This window comes from Stenella coeruleoalba, assembly GCF_951394435.1.
Source record: "Stenella coeruleoalba genome assembly, chromosome: 14".
NCBI lineage: Eukaryota > Metazoa > Chordata > Mammalia > Artiodactyla > Delphinidae > Stenella > Stenella coeruleoalba.
The window spans coordinates 69,962,705-69,978,305 of record NC_137160.1 but is presented as its reverse complement, the minus strand read 5'-3'; the positions used below and the strand labels follow the sequence as shown (position 1 = coordinate 69,978,305).

General features: G+C 45.3%; 1 protein-coding gene across 1 annotated transcript in view; it reads left to right on the top strand.

Moving 5' to 3' along the window:
- Nucleotides 1-215: 215 nt before the first annotated feature.
- Nucleotides 216-15,601, top strand: part of ASPHD2 (aspartate beta-hydroxylase domain containing 2) — a 33,216-nt gene continuing 17,830 nt past the window's right edge. The window contains exon 1 of the mRNA XM_079943574.1: nucleotides 216-362. The gene's annotated coding sequence lies outside the window, so the exon portion shown is untranslated. The remainder of the gene's footprint in view (nucleotides 363-15,601) is intronic.

Here is a 15,601-nt window from a genome sequence, read left to right as displayed (position 1 = left end):
GTATCTGACAAATGGTGCCCTTTCATAACTACTCGGCAGTACTCTCTTTACAGTGAGTCCTACAGTCAAAGACATAGCCTTCTATTCCATGAACTGCGGTAGCGCAAAGGCTGGCTCTCATTGGCCCAAGCGGATCACGTGCCTCTCGTTGGCCAATCACTGCAACTCTGGTTGTTACGCCTTAGTCAGGGGCACCTCTGGTGTTAGGGGTTGCGGTCAGCAACTCCTAGCCGGAGGACCAAAGGAGGAATGGTGGTTTCTGAGAAGAAAGTCAAAGTGTTGCGGCCAGAAGAGACAGCTGTGGATTCCAGGAAGGTAGAAACAACTGCTGCCTCCTCTACCCAGAGTCATTTTGAGATTCGGTAAGAATATGTGCGTGGAACAGTGGGCCCCTACTACGCGCCTAGTACTCTTGTCTGCTATTATTATTTAAAATGTTAAGTTGAGGGCTTCCCTGGTGGCGCAGTGGTTGAGAGTCCGCCTGCCGATGCAGAGGACATGGGTTCGTTCCCCGGTCCGGGAAGATCCCACATGCCGCGGAGCGGCTGGGCCCGTGAGCCATGGCCGCTGAGCCTGCGCGTCCGGAGCCTGTGCTCCGCAACGGGAGAGGCCACAACAGTGAGAGGCCCGCATACCGCAAAAAAAAAAAAAAAAAAGTTAAGTTGAGATCTTTCACCTGAACCTATTCAGGCTTTTAGACAAAACTCCCAGTTTACAGAAAATACACAAGATGGACGAACGGGTTAAATGACACCACCAGAAACTACTCCGGCAAATCCAAATTGTTGAAGCTAAGCGGAGGGTACACAGGTGTTCTGTGCTTTGTGTTCTTTAAAACTTTTCCATGTGTTTCGGAACGAGCACACGGAAAAGGTATTCAATGAGGTATTTCAAACCCTCTAGGATAGGCATAATTTTAAACAGAAAATAGTAAGTGGTGGCGAGGATGTGGGGAAATTGAACCCCAGTATAACCACCGTGGAGATAGTTGGGCAGTTCTTCAAAAAGTTAAACATTGAATTATAAGATGCAGCAAATGCACTTCTAGGTAATATAGGCCCAGATGAATTGAAACCAGGGACTCAAACCAGTTCTTGTACGTGGATGTTCATAGCAGCACTATTTACAATAGCTTAAAAGGTGGAAACAACCCAAATACCTATTAATAGACAAATGAATAAACAAAATTGGTGCATCTATACAATGCAATATTATTCACCTGAAAAAGGAATGAAGTACCGACACGTCCTACTACGTGAATCAACCTTGGAAGTATTATGCTAAGTGAAAGAAGCCAGACTCAAAGTCACATATTATACATTTTCATTTATGTGAAATATCCGGAGTGGGTAAATACATAGAAACAGAATGCAGATTGGTGGTTGCCAGGGGCTGAGGAGGGGGTGGGGTGGGGGAGTAACAGCTTAATAGGTGTGAGGCTCTCTTTTGCACTGCTGAAAATGATTTGGAATCAGATAGAGATGGGGTTGCACAACTTTGTGAATGTACTAAATGCCAGGGAATCGCTCACTTTAAAATGGTTAATTTTATGTTAGGATGTGAATTTCACCTCATTTTAAAAAATTGGTAGGAAAATAAAATTAAATATATAAAAAGCCCTCCCAGGAATTATCCCCAGGTCAGTAGGGAAATGAGTCAGGAGAAGAGAGGCAGTCAGTAAAAGGTGCAGTAAATAAGTGCATAACTTGCTTAATGAAATTCTCGGGACTTCCCTGGTGGCGCAGTGAATAAGAATCCGCCTGCCAGTGCAGGGGACACGGGTTCGAGCCCTGGTCTGGGAAGATCCCACATGCCACGGAGCAACTAAGCCCGTGCGCCACAACTACTGAGCCTGCACTCTACAGCCCGCGAGCCACAACTGCTGAGCCCGCGTGCCACAACTACTGAAGCCCGCGCACCTGGAGACCGTGCTCCGCAACGAGAGAAGCCACCGCAATGAGAAGCTCACTCACCGCAACGAAGAGGAGCCCGTGCTCGCCACAGCTAGAGAAAGCCGTGCAGCAACGAAGACCCAACGCAGCCAAAAATAAATAAATAAATAAATTTATAAAAAAAGAAATTCTCTTCCACCTGGGAACCCTTGGAGCCAGTGTAGACACACACCCTAACTTCCCCATTCCAGGCGGCGAGAGAGCAGAGATAATTTTCCCGTATCTCCCTTCAGTTGGATGATGGCTGCTCTCAGAGTTTGTTAATTCCCTCACACACTGGCCTGTCACCTGTGCCAATAGCTGGGGCGCTCCAGAGAAAGCCTGCAGGACAAGGAACGCAAGCACAGAGAAATGGTAAGAGCCTTGAGGATACGTGGCATCTCCTGCAGATTCTAAGTTGAGCATATCTGACAAGGCAAACAGAGGTCTTTCTTCTGTGGCCAAGGCTGATAAAATCTAGAGCAAAATAAATATAACAGTTTCTCCTTTTGCATTTGTGAGAGTGGCAAGGTGTTGTTGAATCTCATTGAGGATTTCTTTTTTTTTTTAAACACACGCCACACCCAGCTCCTTAGGAAGCTGGAGAGGGAGGTCACCAGCTCTCCTGCTGACAGTGCCCCATACCTAGCCCACGTGTAATTGGACTTTTACTGGTGGGTCACACACCTACCAGGAATGTCTCCCCAAATCCAGCAGAATCTCAGGGTCTGTGAGAAATGTATGCCCCTCTCACTCTGCTACATGCAACTATGTAAAAACCATGAATTTTTTTAAATTTACAATGTTGTGTTTAATTTTTGCTGTACAGCAAAGTGACTCAGTTATACATATATATATATATATATATATATATATATTCTTTTCCATTATGGTTTATCGTAGGGTATTGAATATAGTTCCCTGTGGTATACAGTAGGACCTTGTTGTTTGTCCATCCTATATATAATAGTTTGCATCTGCTAACCCCAAACTCCCAAACCTTCCCTCCTCAACCCCCTCCCCTTTGGCAACTCTCACAACTCTCACAGAAACAGACTCACAAGACTCACAAGTCTTGTGAGTCTGTTTTTGTTTTGTAGATGTTCATTTGTGTTGTATTTTAGATTCCACGTATAAGTGATGTCATATGGTATTTGTTTTTCTCTTTCTGACTACTTCACTTCATATGATCATCTCTAGGTCCATTCACGTTGCTGCAAATGGCATTATTTCATTCTTTTTAATGGCTGAGTAATATTCCATTGTATATATGTACCACATCTTCTTTATCCATTCATCTGTCTGTGGACATTTAGGTTGTTTCCATGTCTTGGCTATTGTAAATAGTGCTGCTGTGCACATTGGGGTGCGTGTATCTTTTTGAATTATAGTTTTGTCTATAATTTGTACTCTTGGGGTATATGCCCAGGAGTTATATGATTTCTGGATCGTATGATTGCTGGATCATGTGGCAACTCTAGTTTTAGTTTTTTTGAGGAACCTCCATACTGTTTTCTATAATGGCTGCACCAATTTACATTCCCACCAACAGTGTAAGAGGATTTCCTTTGCTCCACACCGCCTCCAGCATTTATTATTTGTAGATGTTTTAATGATGGTCATTCTGACCAGTGTGAGGTGGTACCTCGTTGTAGTTTTGATTTGCATTTCTCTAATAATTAGCGGTGATGAGCATCTTTTCATGTGCCTGTTGACCATCTGTAGGTCTTCTTTGGAGGAACGTCTATTTACGTCTTCTGCCCATTTTTCGATCGGGTTGTTTGTTTGTTTTTGTTATTGAATTGTAGGAGCTGTTTGTATATTTTGAGAATTAAGCCCTTGTCGGTCACATCATTTGCAAATATTTTCTCCCAGTTCGTCTTTTCATTTTGTTTATGGTTTCCTTTGCTGTGCAAAAGCTTATAAGTTTGATTAGGTCCCATTTGTTTATTTTTACTTTTATTTCTATTGCCTTAGGAGACTGACCTAAGAAAACGTTGGTATGATTTATGTCAGAGAATGTTTTGCTTATGTCCTCTTCTAAGAGTTTTATGGTGTCTTGTCTTATATTTAAGTCTTTAAGGCATTTTGAGTTTATTTTTGTGTATGGTGAGAGGGTGTGTTCTAATTTCATTGATTTACGTGCGGCTGTCCAACTTTCTCAACACCATTTGCTGAAGAGACTGTCTTTTCCCCATTGTATATTCTTGCCTCCCTTGTCGAAGATTAATTGTCCATAGGTGTGTGAGTTTATTTTTGGGCTTTCTATTCTGTTCCATTGATCCATATGTCTGTTTTTGTGCCAGTACCACACATTTCGATGACTGTAGCTTTGTAGTATTGTCTGAAGTCTGGGAGGGTTATACCTCCTGTTTTCTTCTTTTTCCTCAGGATTGCTGTGGCAATTCTGGGTCTTTTATGGTTCCATATAAATTTTAGGATTATTTGTTCTAGTTCTGTGAAAAATGTCATGGGCATTTTGATAGGTACTGCATTAAATCTGTAGATTGCTTTGGGTAGTATGGCCATTTAAACAATATTAATTCTTCCAATCCAAGAGCATGGGATTCCTTTCCATTTCTTTGAATCATCTTCGGTTTCCTTTGTTAATGTTTTATAGTTCTTAGCAATAAGTCTTTCACCTCCTTGGTAAGGTTTATCCCTAAGTATTTTATTTTTTTGATGTGATAAAAACCGTGAATTCTTAAAGCAATGAACCCAATCTGAAATTTCCTAGCAAGACACATTAGGGTTCTTGGGAATGAATTCCACAAGGCAGGGAATGTCAGCCAATAGGCAAGTCACCTACCTTACCAGAGCTATCTCCTCTCTCTAGCCCAGTGATCACACATGTTTCGCGGACAGCAGTCACCACATCTGCTCTGCTGGTGGCTTCAAAGTGGGAGTGCTGAATGACTTGGTGATGGAGAGAGGAACAGAATACAGACCCGAAATTCTGGGGGGCGGAAATGACTTTGTCATCATCATTCTGTTCCTCTTTCTTTAGAAGGTCAAGTTGGCCATGTCAGAGAAAGCCCCAGAAGGTGGTAATTTTGCCACTGACTTTAGCTGACATACTGACACACACTCCCCACGGTAGCTGGTTTGTGCTGAACCTGTCACCGCCTCTTCAAAATGTTGCTGGTTGCCATGGAAACAGAAAAGCACTTACTGAAAGAGCTGCTGGAAATTTCAAGTCAAGATGTCCAAAACTGTCCCTGCAATATATTTTTCAAAGACCTGATTCGAAAGAGAAACAATGGCACAACTTGGCAAAGAAGACAACGGAAGATGAATGATAATAAGGATGGCTTGACATAATTTCTAGATCCCGACATCCTATCTCGATTCTATCCTTTTAAAAATCGGTCCCAGGGAGATATTGGGTGAAGCAGATTCAGTGATCCATGGGCTCCTGACTTGAGACATGACTTTGTTATGGACGGCAAGCCTGTTTGCTGTTCTCAGCATTTCAATCTTGACAGGACAGTGTGGCAACATAACTCGGAATATACTTGCTAAATGAACCTCTTGCATGCCAATCTACCTCCTACTCTCTGAGCTAAAAAAGAGCCTTGCGACTCAGATGATTATGTATCTATTTTTTAAATCCAGTCTGTAAGGCGGTAATGTGAAACGAAAGATGATGGCTTTCTTTAACCTTTGTCAGATTGGCATACCAGAAGTTGAGATTTTCTTTTAAACTCCTAAAGAAGATATTCAATTAATTTAAAAAAATAGATTCAGAAAATCATTAGACAAACTGGAATTTTGGAAATTTCTCTTGTAATATAAAAAGTGTCAACTGTGTCCTGTTCTGGCCTTTGGATTCTGTTTGGGCCATTCAGAAATGGTGGTCTTGTTCTCTTGGTTTTTCCAATGGTTCACATAGTGGGAAACTTCTGCCTTCTCCATTTCACATGTTGGAATCGCCATCTTTCCTTCCAGTTACCCAGGGTAGAAACTTTGGAATCAACCTTGATTCCTTCTTCTCCCTCAACCCCCCATGTATTAGTCAGCTCAGGCTGCCATAACAAAGTATTGGGCTGGCCAGAAAGTTCATAAGGATTTCCCATAAGATGTTACGGAATACCAATACCATAGACTGGGTGGTTTAAACAACAGAAATTCACTTTCTATTGGTTCTGGAGTCTGGAAGTCTCAGGTCAGAGCGCCAGCATGGTCGGATTCTGATGTGAGTTTTCTTCCTGACCTACAGATAGCCACCCTCTTGCTCTGGTCTCACATGGCAGAGAGGAGGGGGGCGGGGGGGGGAGGGGGAGAGGAAGAGAGACAGCTCTGTTGTCTCTTCTTATAAGGGCATTAATCCCATCATGAGGGTCCTACCCTCATGACCTCATCTAAATCTAATTGCCTGCCAAAGACCCCCATCTCCAAATACCATCGTGTTGGGGTTAACACGTGAATTGGGGGGCCACAGTGCAGTGGCAGATATCTGTCAGGTTCTTTTTCTCCTCTCCATCACCACTACCACTATCCTAGTTGAGATGTTTATCATCTCTTACTAAGACAATTGAAGAGCCTCCTAGCTAATCTCTCTGCTCCCAGACTTCAAATCTCTTTAAATCTACCCCTTTAAATCTACCCTCCATGTAGTAAGTAGCCTTGTCTTCCAAAAAAGTTGAGACCAGATATTATGGTCTGGAAGCCAGATATCATGGGAAGGCCTGCGTATGAATGAGAAGTTCAAGAGGTAGATTGGACTTCGTGGAAAGCCCAGCCACCATCACCACAGCTGAAGTCTCCACTGCCCCCCAGTGCTGGCTTCTCTGCCTCCCCTGGAGTGAGGCTGGGATCAGACACAGCGTCTGTTGTACCTGCCATGGTAGGAGCCCTGGCAGCTCTGGTACCCAGGTCCACGAGCACACCAGACTCTTGAAGACTCTGATCCTCTCATCACGTCGAGACCTGGATGAAGCTCCATGTAGCAGGACCGGGGATCTGACCTCCCCAGCAGCTTCCCAAAAGCCCACGTGGGGACTCAGTGCCCCGTGGGATAAACTTTGACCAATGACCATCAAGAGGCAGAAGAAAATTCCTCTCTCTTCCTCTCTTAGTGAACTGGTCTGAGGCACAGCGTTTCCGTACAGCCTGTTCACAAATGTCCCACGTGATAGAGCACCTGGCTGTGCTTCTCCACAGCCTCCTTGCACTTGTTTCATCTCGCTCGGTGGCTTATGCGCTGCCCTCTCATGATCACCTAACTGCCCACGTGTCACTCCCTCCACATCTGCTTCCCTGTCTTCCCACCATCCCTGCCCCACAAACAAGTTCAAAGTCAGGTACCCCTTCTCTCTACTTGCACAGAAATCTGAATTGTTGAAACCGTTAGCTTTATTGAATGCTCCCCCATCACTCTCCCCTACGAGACAGTGAACTCCGCTGAGAGCTGGGGCCGTGCTTTATTCATTTCTGTGATCCGCAACACCTAGCACTGTGTCTGGAGATTCCGTGAAGACTGGCTAAACTGAAGAGCCCGTTGATGTTCACTTGGTGAGGCCTAAAATAGTACACAAGGTTTCTACAGACATGACGCTAAAGGAGAGCGTCCCTGGACACAGAGACAACCTGAGAAAATGCCTAGATGCCAGAGTAGAGGGGATAAGCCTGGCCAGGTAGGTCGGGGCTCTCTTGCAAGGGCTTGACAACCAAGCCAGTGAATCTGCGTGTCTTTTCGGTAGATAAATTGGGAGCCTTTGAAACGAGGGAGTTGCTTTAGAAAGCTGAAATTGTCCATGATACATGGGGTGAGTGGGGGGAGGGGATACTGATTGGGGAATGGTGCGGATCGGAATTGCTGTGGTAGCCAAGAGAATGGGAAAGAGGGATGCTTGTGGGCGAGACAGTGGAGGTAGAGTCCACTGGGTGCAGCAAGCACTTGGGAGTGGAAGAAATCAGAGTTAGCTTCTAGTATTCAAAACAAGGTCTCTGGGAGAACAGTGGGGCCGGCAATGGAAACTGTAAAGACAGGAGTCGTCTTTGGTTTGGGGTTGGGAGGCAGAGCTGAAGGAGTGTCAGAAGCATTTTCATAAAAGATGAAACTGCTGCAACACACACACACACACACCCCACCACCACCACCAGCAACAGCGGACAGCAAGCCATGGTGGTTCTTTCATTTTTTTTGCCACTGTTTTCTATCATGAGCAATGGGCACAGGACTAAAATAACATTTCTGCAAATTCAGAGGGCAAGAGCCATCTGTCCTGCGATTTCTGCTTCACTGTAAGGTGAGTCAGCAGAGGTGAAAGTATTAGCTCCCCCTTTGATCTCCCTGCAAATTCCCCTCTTTCCACATCGACCTAAACATTCATACTGTGGGCATATACTTCCTGGGGCTAACTGAATAAATTCCTTTAGGGACAGATCATGTGATTGGGGCCGGAAGGAAAGCCAAAGAGTAGTGAAGAAACGTTTGGTGAAAGTTACATAACAATAGGAAAATTCCTCTTCTCAAGTCATTGGTCTTCTAGAAAGGAAGGCACTTGGAGGCTTCATATCCAAGAGGCTGTTATTGTTATCGCTCTCATCATCATTTTCATGTTTCAGGCGCTTATGCAGTGCCCAGCTGTGGCTGTTAATTGGCCAGTGAGTTAAGAGCATTCATAGAGCAGACTCTCGGACAGCCGGCACTAAGGGAAAAATGGAAAATAAAAGTTGCAGTCCCCATCCTCCGAGAGTACTCTCTAACGTGAGTAATTCAAACACAGAAGATCATTTAGAAATAAGAGACTAGAGGCTATGAAGTACTGAACAGTAAACGGCTAAAGGTTAAAATTTAGTATTTTCATAGGGTACCAGCAAGTAGAACTCTTAGGAAGGAGTGTTTGGGGAGCCCAAGAGCAGCATCTTGGGATGGAGCAGTCTGGAGAAAGTTCTCTCTTCTTTTTCATCAAGTTATTCTGGGTGGGCTTCACCAAGGTGATGTATCGAGACATATATATAGAGAGAAGAGCTATTAAGTCGAGTGCTTGGACATCACAAAGTGATTCTGAGATAAGTGAAGGGAGGATAATTCTAGGAGGGAGAGTGATTGGGGGAAATCCAGCAGTTTCTAAGGCAAGTCCAGCGCGTCTCAGTGGAGTCCTCAGAATATCTGCCCCAGAACAGTCTGATTCAGCTGGTGGGAATGGGCGAGACAATCCCCGTTCTAACCCGGCCCCAGGTGATCCCGAGGCACCCTAAGTTTGAGAACCATGGCAAGTCTTTCTCCCCGGTCCTCCCATCCCTGTAATGGCTCTCATGTATTCACTCATGTACGTATTCAAATATATGTACCGAGTCTCTGCCGTGTGCCATGCTCTGTTGTAGGGGCCGGAGATGCAGGAGAAAACAAAAGAGGCCAAGTCCCTGCCCTCCTGGAGTTCATATCCTAGTGAAGTAGCCAAACAACAAACCAATAAATATACAATAAATATGCAATATGGTGATAAGCACTGCAGGGGAGCCAGGAAGGACAGTGGCTCCAGTGGACGACGGATCAAGTGCTGTTGTATATCAAAGGACAAGGAGGTCCTCTCTGATCAGTGGCATTTGAGCAGAAACCCAGCCTTTCTAAGTGCCCTGAGACTGCTGGCTGATTTGCCCATTCCCTGAGTTCTTCCTCGTCCTCCAAATTCATTCCTTCACCAATACTGAGGGCGTCTTGTGTGCCAGCAAGATCTCTGCAGCACCTGCTGCCCAGCCTCATCAGGGCTGCTTTGTTTTTGTTCCTGCCATTCTCAGCAGTTCCATGGTTTTTCACAGCCCCTGCTGATCGCCCAAGTCTCTCCCACACCCTCCCCACCCACTGTACTTCCAATCCATTGCTCTGAATTTCCATCTTCCCAAATCAACATGGTGCTCCAAACATCACACTCTGTAGGACACAACCCGCAGAAGGCTTGGCAAGGGCTAGATGATGGCTGGAGCTCCAAGGAGTAGGGAAGTCTGTGAACAGCAATAAACTGCATAATCACGCCGGCTCCTCTTGTGGTTAAGCAAGATCCTGAAGGCAGCAGCCTGGATGAAAAGGGTTAAAATGTGTGAATAAGGAGGCTGGGAACAGGAGGACACCGGATACCTGCTAAACGAGACTGTGTAAAGGATTCATGTCATCCCATTGAATCCTTATAACAATACTATGAGGTTGGTATTAAGCCCATTTTGACAGGTGGACAGCTGAGGCTCAGTGAGCTTAGGTAACCTGTGTCTGAGGCCACACAGCCAGTGATGGATGGAGATGGGATTCAAACCTGAATCTGAGTCTAAAGCTCCTTGCTTTCTTCCATCAAGTGAAGTGTGAGTTTGTAAAGGAAAAAATTCTCAACAGTGCATCTCAGGTTAAGGGAAATCATGACAACTTTGCCAGCTGAAGACTCAGAGGAACTTGGAATACAGCCCTTCAATTCTAGGTAGGTCATATGTGTCAACCAGCAGGTTGAGTTGATAACAATCACGTCGTGACCTGACCACGCTCCCATGCCACTGCCGGATCAGCTAGAGAGAATCTGGCAGGGCTGATACATTTCTACCTTAGCCAGGTAGAAGCAAGGGAAAAATGCAGACCAAAAGACAGCAAAAGAGAAGCTTGCAACAAAACAAAACAAACCTAGACTAAACCCTAGAGCATCTGGTTCCAGCTGTTGCAAATTCCCAGATGCATGAAAACCAAGTTCGTTAATAAGAAATACAAAAAAGGGGAATTCCCTGGCAGTCCAGTGGTTAGGACTCTACACTCTCGATGCTGAGGGCCTGGGTTCAATCCCTGGCCAGGGAACTAAAATCCCACAAGCCACATGGCACAGCCAAAAAAAAAAAGCAATGCGAAGAAGGCTGAGCTCCATGGAGCTGTCCTAAGTTCATTTACTGAGCCGGAGCTTGTAACAGTGATCAGGTGATTTCCGGTTGTGACTCCACAGCACTCGTCTCCTCCCTCTGGGAGTGTGACCTGCAACGACAAGACGTCTACTGTCTGGACTCTTCCAACATGCTTCCTTTTCCCTGGAACCCAGGAAATCCTGGCTACCTGCAGTGTGCAAAGGCAGCTGGCCAGGCAAGGAAGCTGGCGCCAGGTCCCGGGGGCCCCTCCCTGGAGGGAGCAAAGTTTGCCTCTCAGGTTGCAGCTGCAGAAAGAGGGAGGAGACTAGAGGGACGGGTTGGAGAGCCGTGGAGGCAGTGGTTTGGACATCAACTCAGTGAGTCATGCCCGGGGCAGCTTTTTACAGGAGTTGCAAATTCCAGTAACAGCAGATGAGGGACATCTCTCGAGGGACTTCCAACCAATCGAAAGTGCCTCTTGCTCCATTTTGGCAGTTCTGAGTCCGCATCCAAATAGCTTACCTTCAAAAGCAGATCCTGAAGTTTTTCCTTGCATGGCTCCCTGGGCTTCCTGAAACCAGGAGGTTTTTCTGCCCAGAAGTTGGAGATGTTGGGTGATAGCCATTGTCAGCAAACACTGCGCCTGAGTCTGGCCCCTCTTCCACATAGGGATGCGATTTCCATTTCCTGTGTCCTGGAGGGTGAACTGGGTGTTTTTCTTTTGCCCCTCCAGATCCACTCCCTGGCCGCCTCCCTGTTCTCAGCCCTGGGGAGGCTGACCTGTGTGATCTCCATCAATGGGCTCCCTCTCTTGTGGTGTCCGGTTGGTAGAGCCCCAGCAGGAGATGAGAAGGCAGGCAGAGAGTGAGGTCATTCTTCCCAGCTTCCTGTATGTGGGGTCCCACAGGCTGACAGGGTCCCTTATGGGAAGAGTACAACCCTCTCTAAACAGTATCTCTGTCTCTAGATTCTGGTAACCACTCTCCGTGTCCTTTCCAGCCTAAGGGAGTAACAGCTCCCCCTGTTACTAGCTTTGGGTACTGCACCATCCTCGAGGTTTCCTTAAACTTTGCCCTCTCCCTTTATCAAACCCACCTCTTTATTCTGTTCCACGACAGTGATATCCACCACTCTGTCTTCCAGCTCACTTATTTGTTCTTCTGCCTCATTTATTCTGCCATTGATCCCTTCTAGTGTATTTTTCATTTCAATTATTTTATTTTTTTAAATAAATTTATTTATTTATGGCTGCGTTGGGTCTTCGCCGCTGCACGTGGGCCCTCTCCAGTTGCCGCGAGCGGAGGCCACTCCTCGCTGGAGCATGGGCTCCAGGCGCGCGGGCCTCAGCAGTTGCGGCAAGTGGGCTCAGCAGTTGTGGTGCACGGGCCCAGCTGCTCTGCAGCACGTGGGATCCTCCTGGACCAGGGCTCGAACCCGTGTCCCCGGCACTGGCAGGCGGACTCCCAACCGCTGCGCCACCAGGGAAGCCCCTTCATTTCAATTATTGTTCATCTCTCTTTGTTCTTTAAATCTTCTAGCTGTTTGTTAAACATTTCTTGTATCTTCTTGGTCTGTGCCTCCATTCTTTTTCCAAGATCTTAGATCATCTTTACTATCATTACTCTGAATTCTTTTTCAGGTAGACTGCCCAGCTCCACTTCACTTAGTTGTTTTTGTGGGTATTAAACCCAGTGGGAGTGTGCCATCTCCCCACTTCTGGGTACCTGAGTGATAGCAATTATTTAGGTAAAAGCCATCTTGACCCACACCTCTTCTCCCCTGCTGTTACTGCTACTCTAACCTACCTCCGCCTACAAGGACTAATAACCAAGTGTCGTTCAAGAGCCTTTGGAGCCTTTGTGGCTGTCGAGCAGAACACATGTCAAGCCACTTAGAATAAAACCCAAGCTCCTTCCCAGGGCTTGAGAGGCCTGAGCCTGCTCTCCAAACCCCTCTCCCTGCACGCTTCCTCTCCCCTCCCCCAGCCACATGGGCTTTCTGACATTTCCTAAACATACCGAGATTGCTCACACTCATAAGCCTTTTGCACGCACTGTTCCTGCCGCTACCAGGTCCCAAGGTTGTCAAGTTTAATCCTCACTCCTGCAAGTTCCCAGAGGCAGAAATTCATTTTTTAAAGTTTTTTTGGCATCGTTTCGTTCCGGGAGCTACAAACTCAAGTGCCTGTGGAACATGTCAGGTAACATAAACAGGGGAAGTGGCCAAGGCTAATAAAAATCATTCAGCTCTCTTGGTCTGGCTTTTGTTTTCCCACTTTTGACAGAGACATGAAAGCAGAGAAACAGTTTTTACTATAAAAACACACACAGTGCAGAGTCAGTGATGGGGGCAAGTGACAGTCCTCCTTGGCGTTGGGGAGCAGTAGACAGCGGGTGTTGACTGCAGCAAACCTCCTACCAGCCAGTTCGCTGTTTTGCAGAAATCAGTCCCAGTATGACCAGAAATTGCCATTTTTCATGAGAAGCTGGAAATCCTGGTTTGTATGTGGTGTCTCCTAATTTTTTAAGGTTGACAATTCTTTAAAATTAAAGTGTAGTTGATTTACAATGTTGTGTTAGTTTCTGGTGTACAGCGAAGTTTCATATATGTGTATATATATGTATGTATACAGTACATATATTCTTTTTCAGATTCCTTTCCATTGTAGGTCATTACAGGATATTGAATATAGTTCCCTGTGTTATATAGTAGGTCCTTGTTGTTTATCTATTTTATATGTAGTAGTGTGTATCTGTTAATCCCAAACTCCTAATTTATCCCTCCCCACCCTTCTCCCTTTGCTAACTATAAGTTTGCTTTCTATGTCTGTAAGTCTGTTTCTGTTTCGTAAATAAGTTCATTTGTATCATATTTTAGATTCCACATATAAGTGATATCATATGATATTTGTCTTTGTCTGACTGACTTCACTTAGTATAATAATCTCCGGGTCCATCCGTGTAGTTGCAAATGGCATTATTCCATTCTTTTTATGGCTGAGTAATATTTATATATATATATATACACCCCACATCTTCTTTATCCATTCATCTGTTGATAGACATTTAGGTTGCTTCCACGTCTTGGCTATTGTGAATAGTGCGGCTATGAACGTAGGGGTGCACATATCTTTTCGACTTAGAGTTTTGTCTGGATATATGCCCAGGAACGTGATTGCTGGACCATATGGCAACTCTCTTTCAGTTTTTTAAGGAACCTCCATACTGTTCTCCATAGTGCCTGCACCAATTTACATTCCCACCAACAGTGCAAGAGGGTTCCCTTTTCTCCACACCTTCTCCAGCATTTATTCTTGGCAGACTTTTTGATGGTGGCCATTCTGACTGGTGTGAGGTGATACCTCACTGTAGTTTTGAGGTGCATTTCTCTGATTATTAGCGATGATGGGCATCTTTTCATGTGCCTGTTGGCCATCGGTAGGTCTTTGGAGAAGTGTCTGTTTAGGTCTTCTGCCTTCAGTTTGACAATTTTTAAAAGCCCCTTGTGGGCCACACTGAATGTATGTTCATGTTGGATTTAACACAGAGGCCACCAGTACTCAATCACTGCCGTATATTCAGTGGGCACAGCACAGAGTATATGTTCAACAATTCTGTGTAGAATAAGTAGTCTTCCCAGGTGACTCCTCAGCTTCCCTCTGTTGGGAATGTAGAAAAAGTGGGTTCAGAAGGAGAGGACGCTTCTCCTTTCTAGCTGGGAGTTTCAAGATATGTCTTCTCCTGAGCTCAGGGGCAGCCTGGATGAGTTCCGTGAATATGAGATTTCTCTACCACGTGGACTGAGGCTGATGTGGCATTGATATGGCCGTGCCTGTACTTTAATAGTCTGCATCCATTCTGATGGTTGGTGCCGTGATGTACTGGTTGTTAAACAATTTTAGTATCAACCCCCACTGCGTGCACAAACGGAAGGCTATATTGGCCACAGTGTGTGTCCACCAACAAAGGCTCTTAGAGGTGGGAAAGGAAGCAAAACACACTCTAGTTCATTTAGAGGTTGAAGTCTATTCCAGGTTTGGTAGAGGGCTGATTCTCTTCAAGACCTTATAAACCTGCTCATGCTTCTAATGGCTGTTTTTCCATCACAGAGGCTGATAGGTTCTCACACCTACCTTCCCTGCCCAGCCAAAGCTACTCCAAAGCTGCTGGAGGTTGAGGAATGACTGGTGTAGTCCAGTGAGCCAGGTCAAGCGGGGGCTGGGTGGTGACCCAGTGGAAGACAGTGGCAGAAACAGGTGATGGCTTTGGGAAGAAATTTTAATTAATTCACTTACTCCAATGTCTAAGGCAAGCTATCCCAGTCTTCACAGCAGCAGGCTCACGTCTGGTTCTACCTATTTGCACTGTAAGCAGGAAGTTCACCGTCTGTTCAAACGCAAAAGAGATGTTAGCGGCACTTTATTGGATCAGCTCAAGGTGATTTAGATTTGTTCTTGGAATCCATTAAGCATTTGATAACGCGGAAGTGTGGCTCTGCTTTCTGGACAGATAGAATTACTCCTCTGTATATGCTAACCAACCAAAGTGTATCATCCAATGCGATAAAGCTATTTGGAGAGATATGCAAACTCATTCCCTAGGATTTCTGACTCAGGCTTATCCTAATGTTGCTCAGAGCAGAGCTTCCCAGCTTTCTTTTGTTTTGTTTTATTGAAGTATAGTTGATTCACAATGTTGTGTTAATTTCTGCTGTACAGCAAACTGATTCAGTTACACACATATATATTCTTTTTCATATTCTTTTCCATTATGGTTTATCACAGGATATTGAATATAGTTCCCTATGCTATACAGTAGGACCTTGTTGTTTCTCCATCCTATATGTAATAG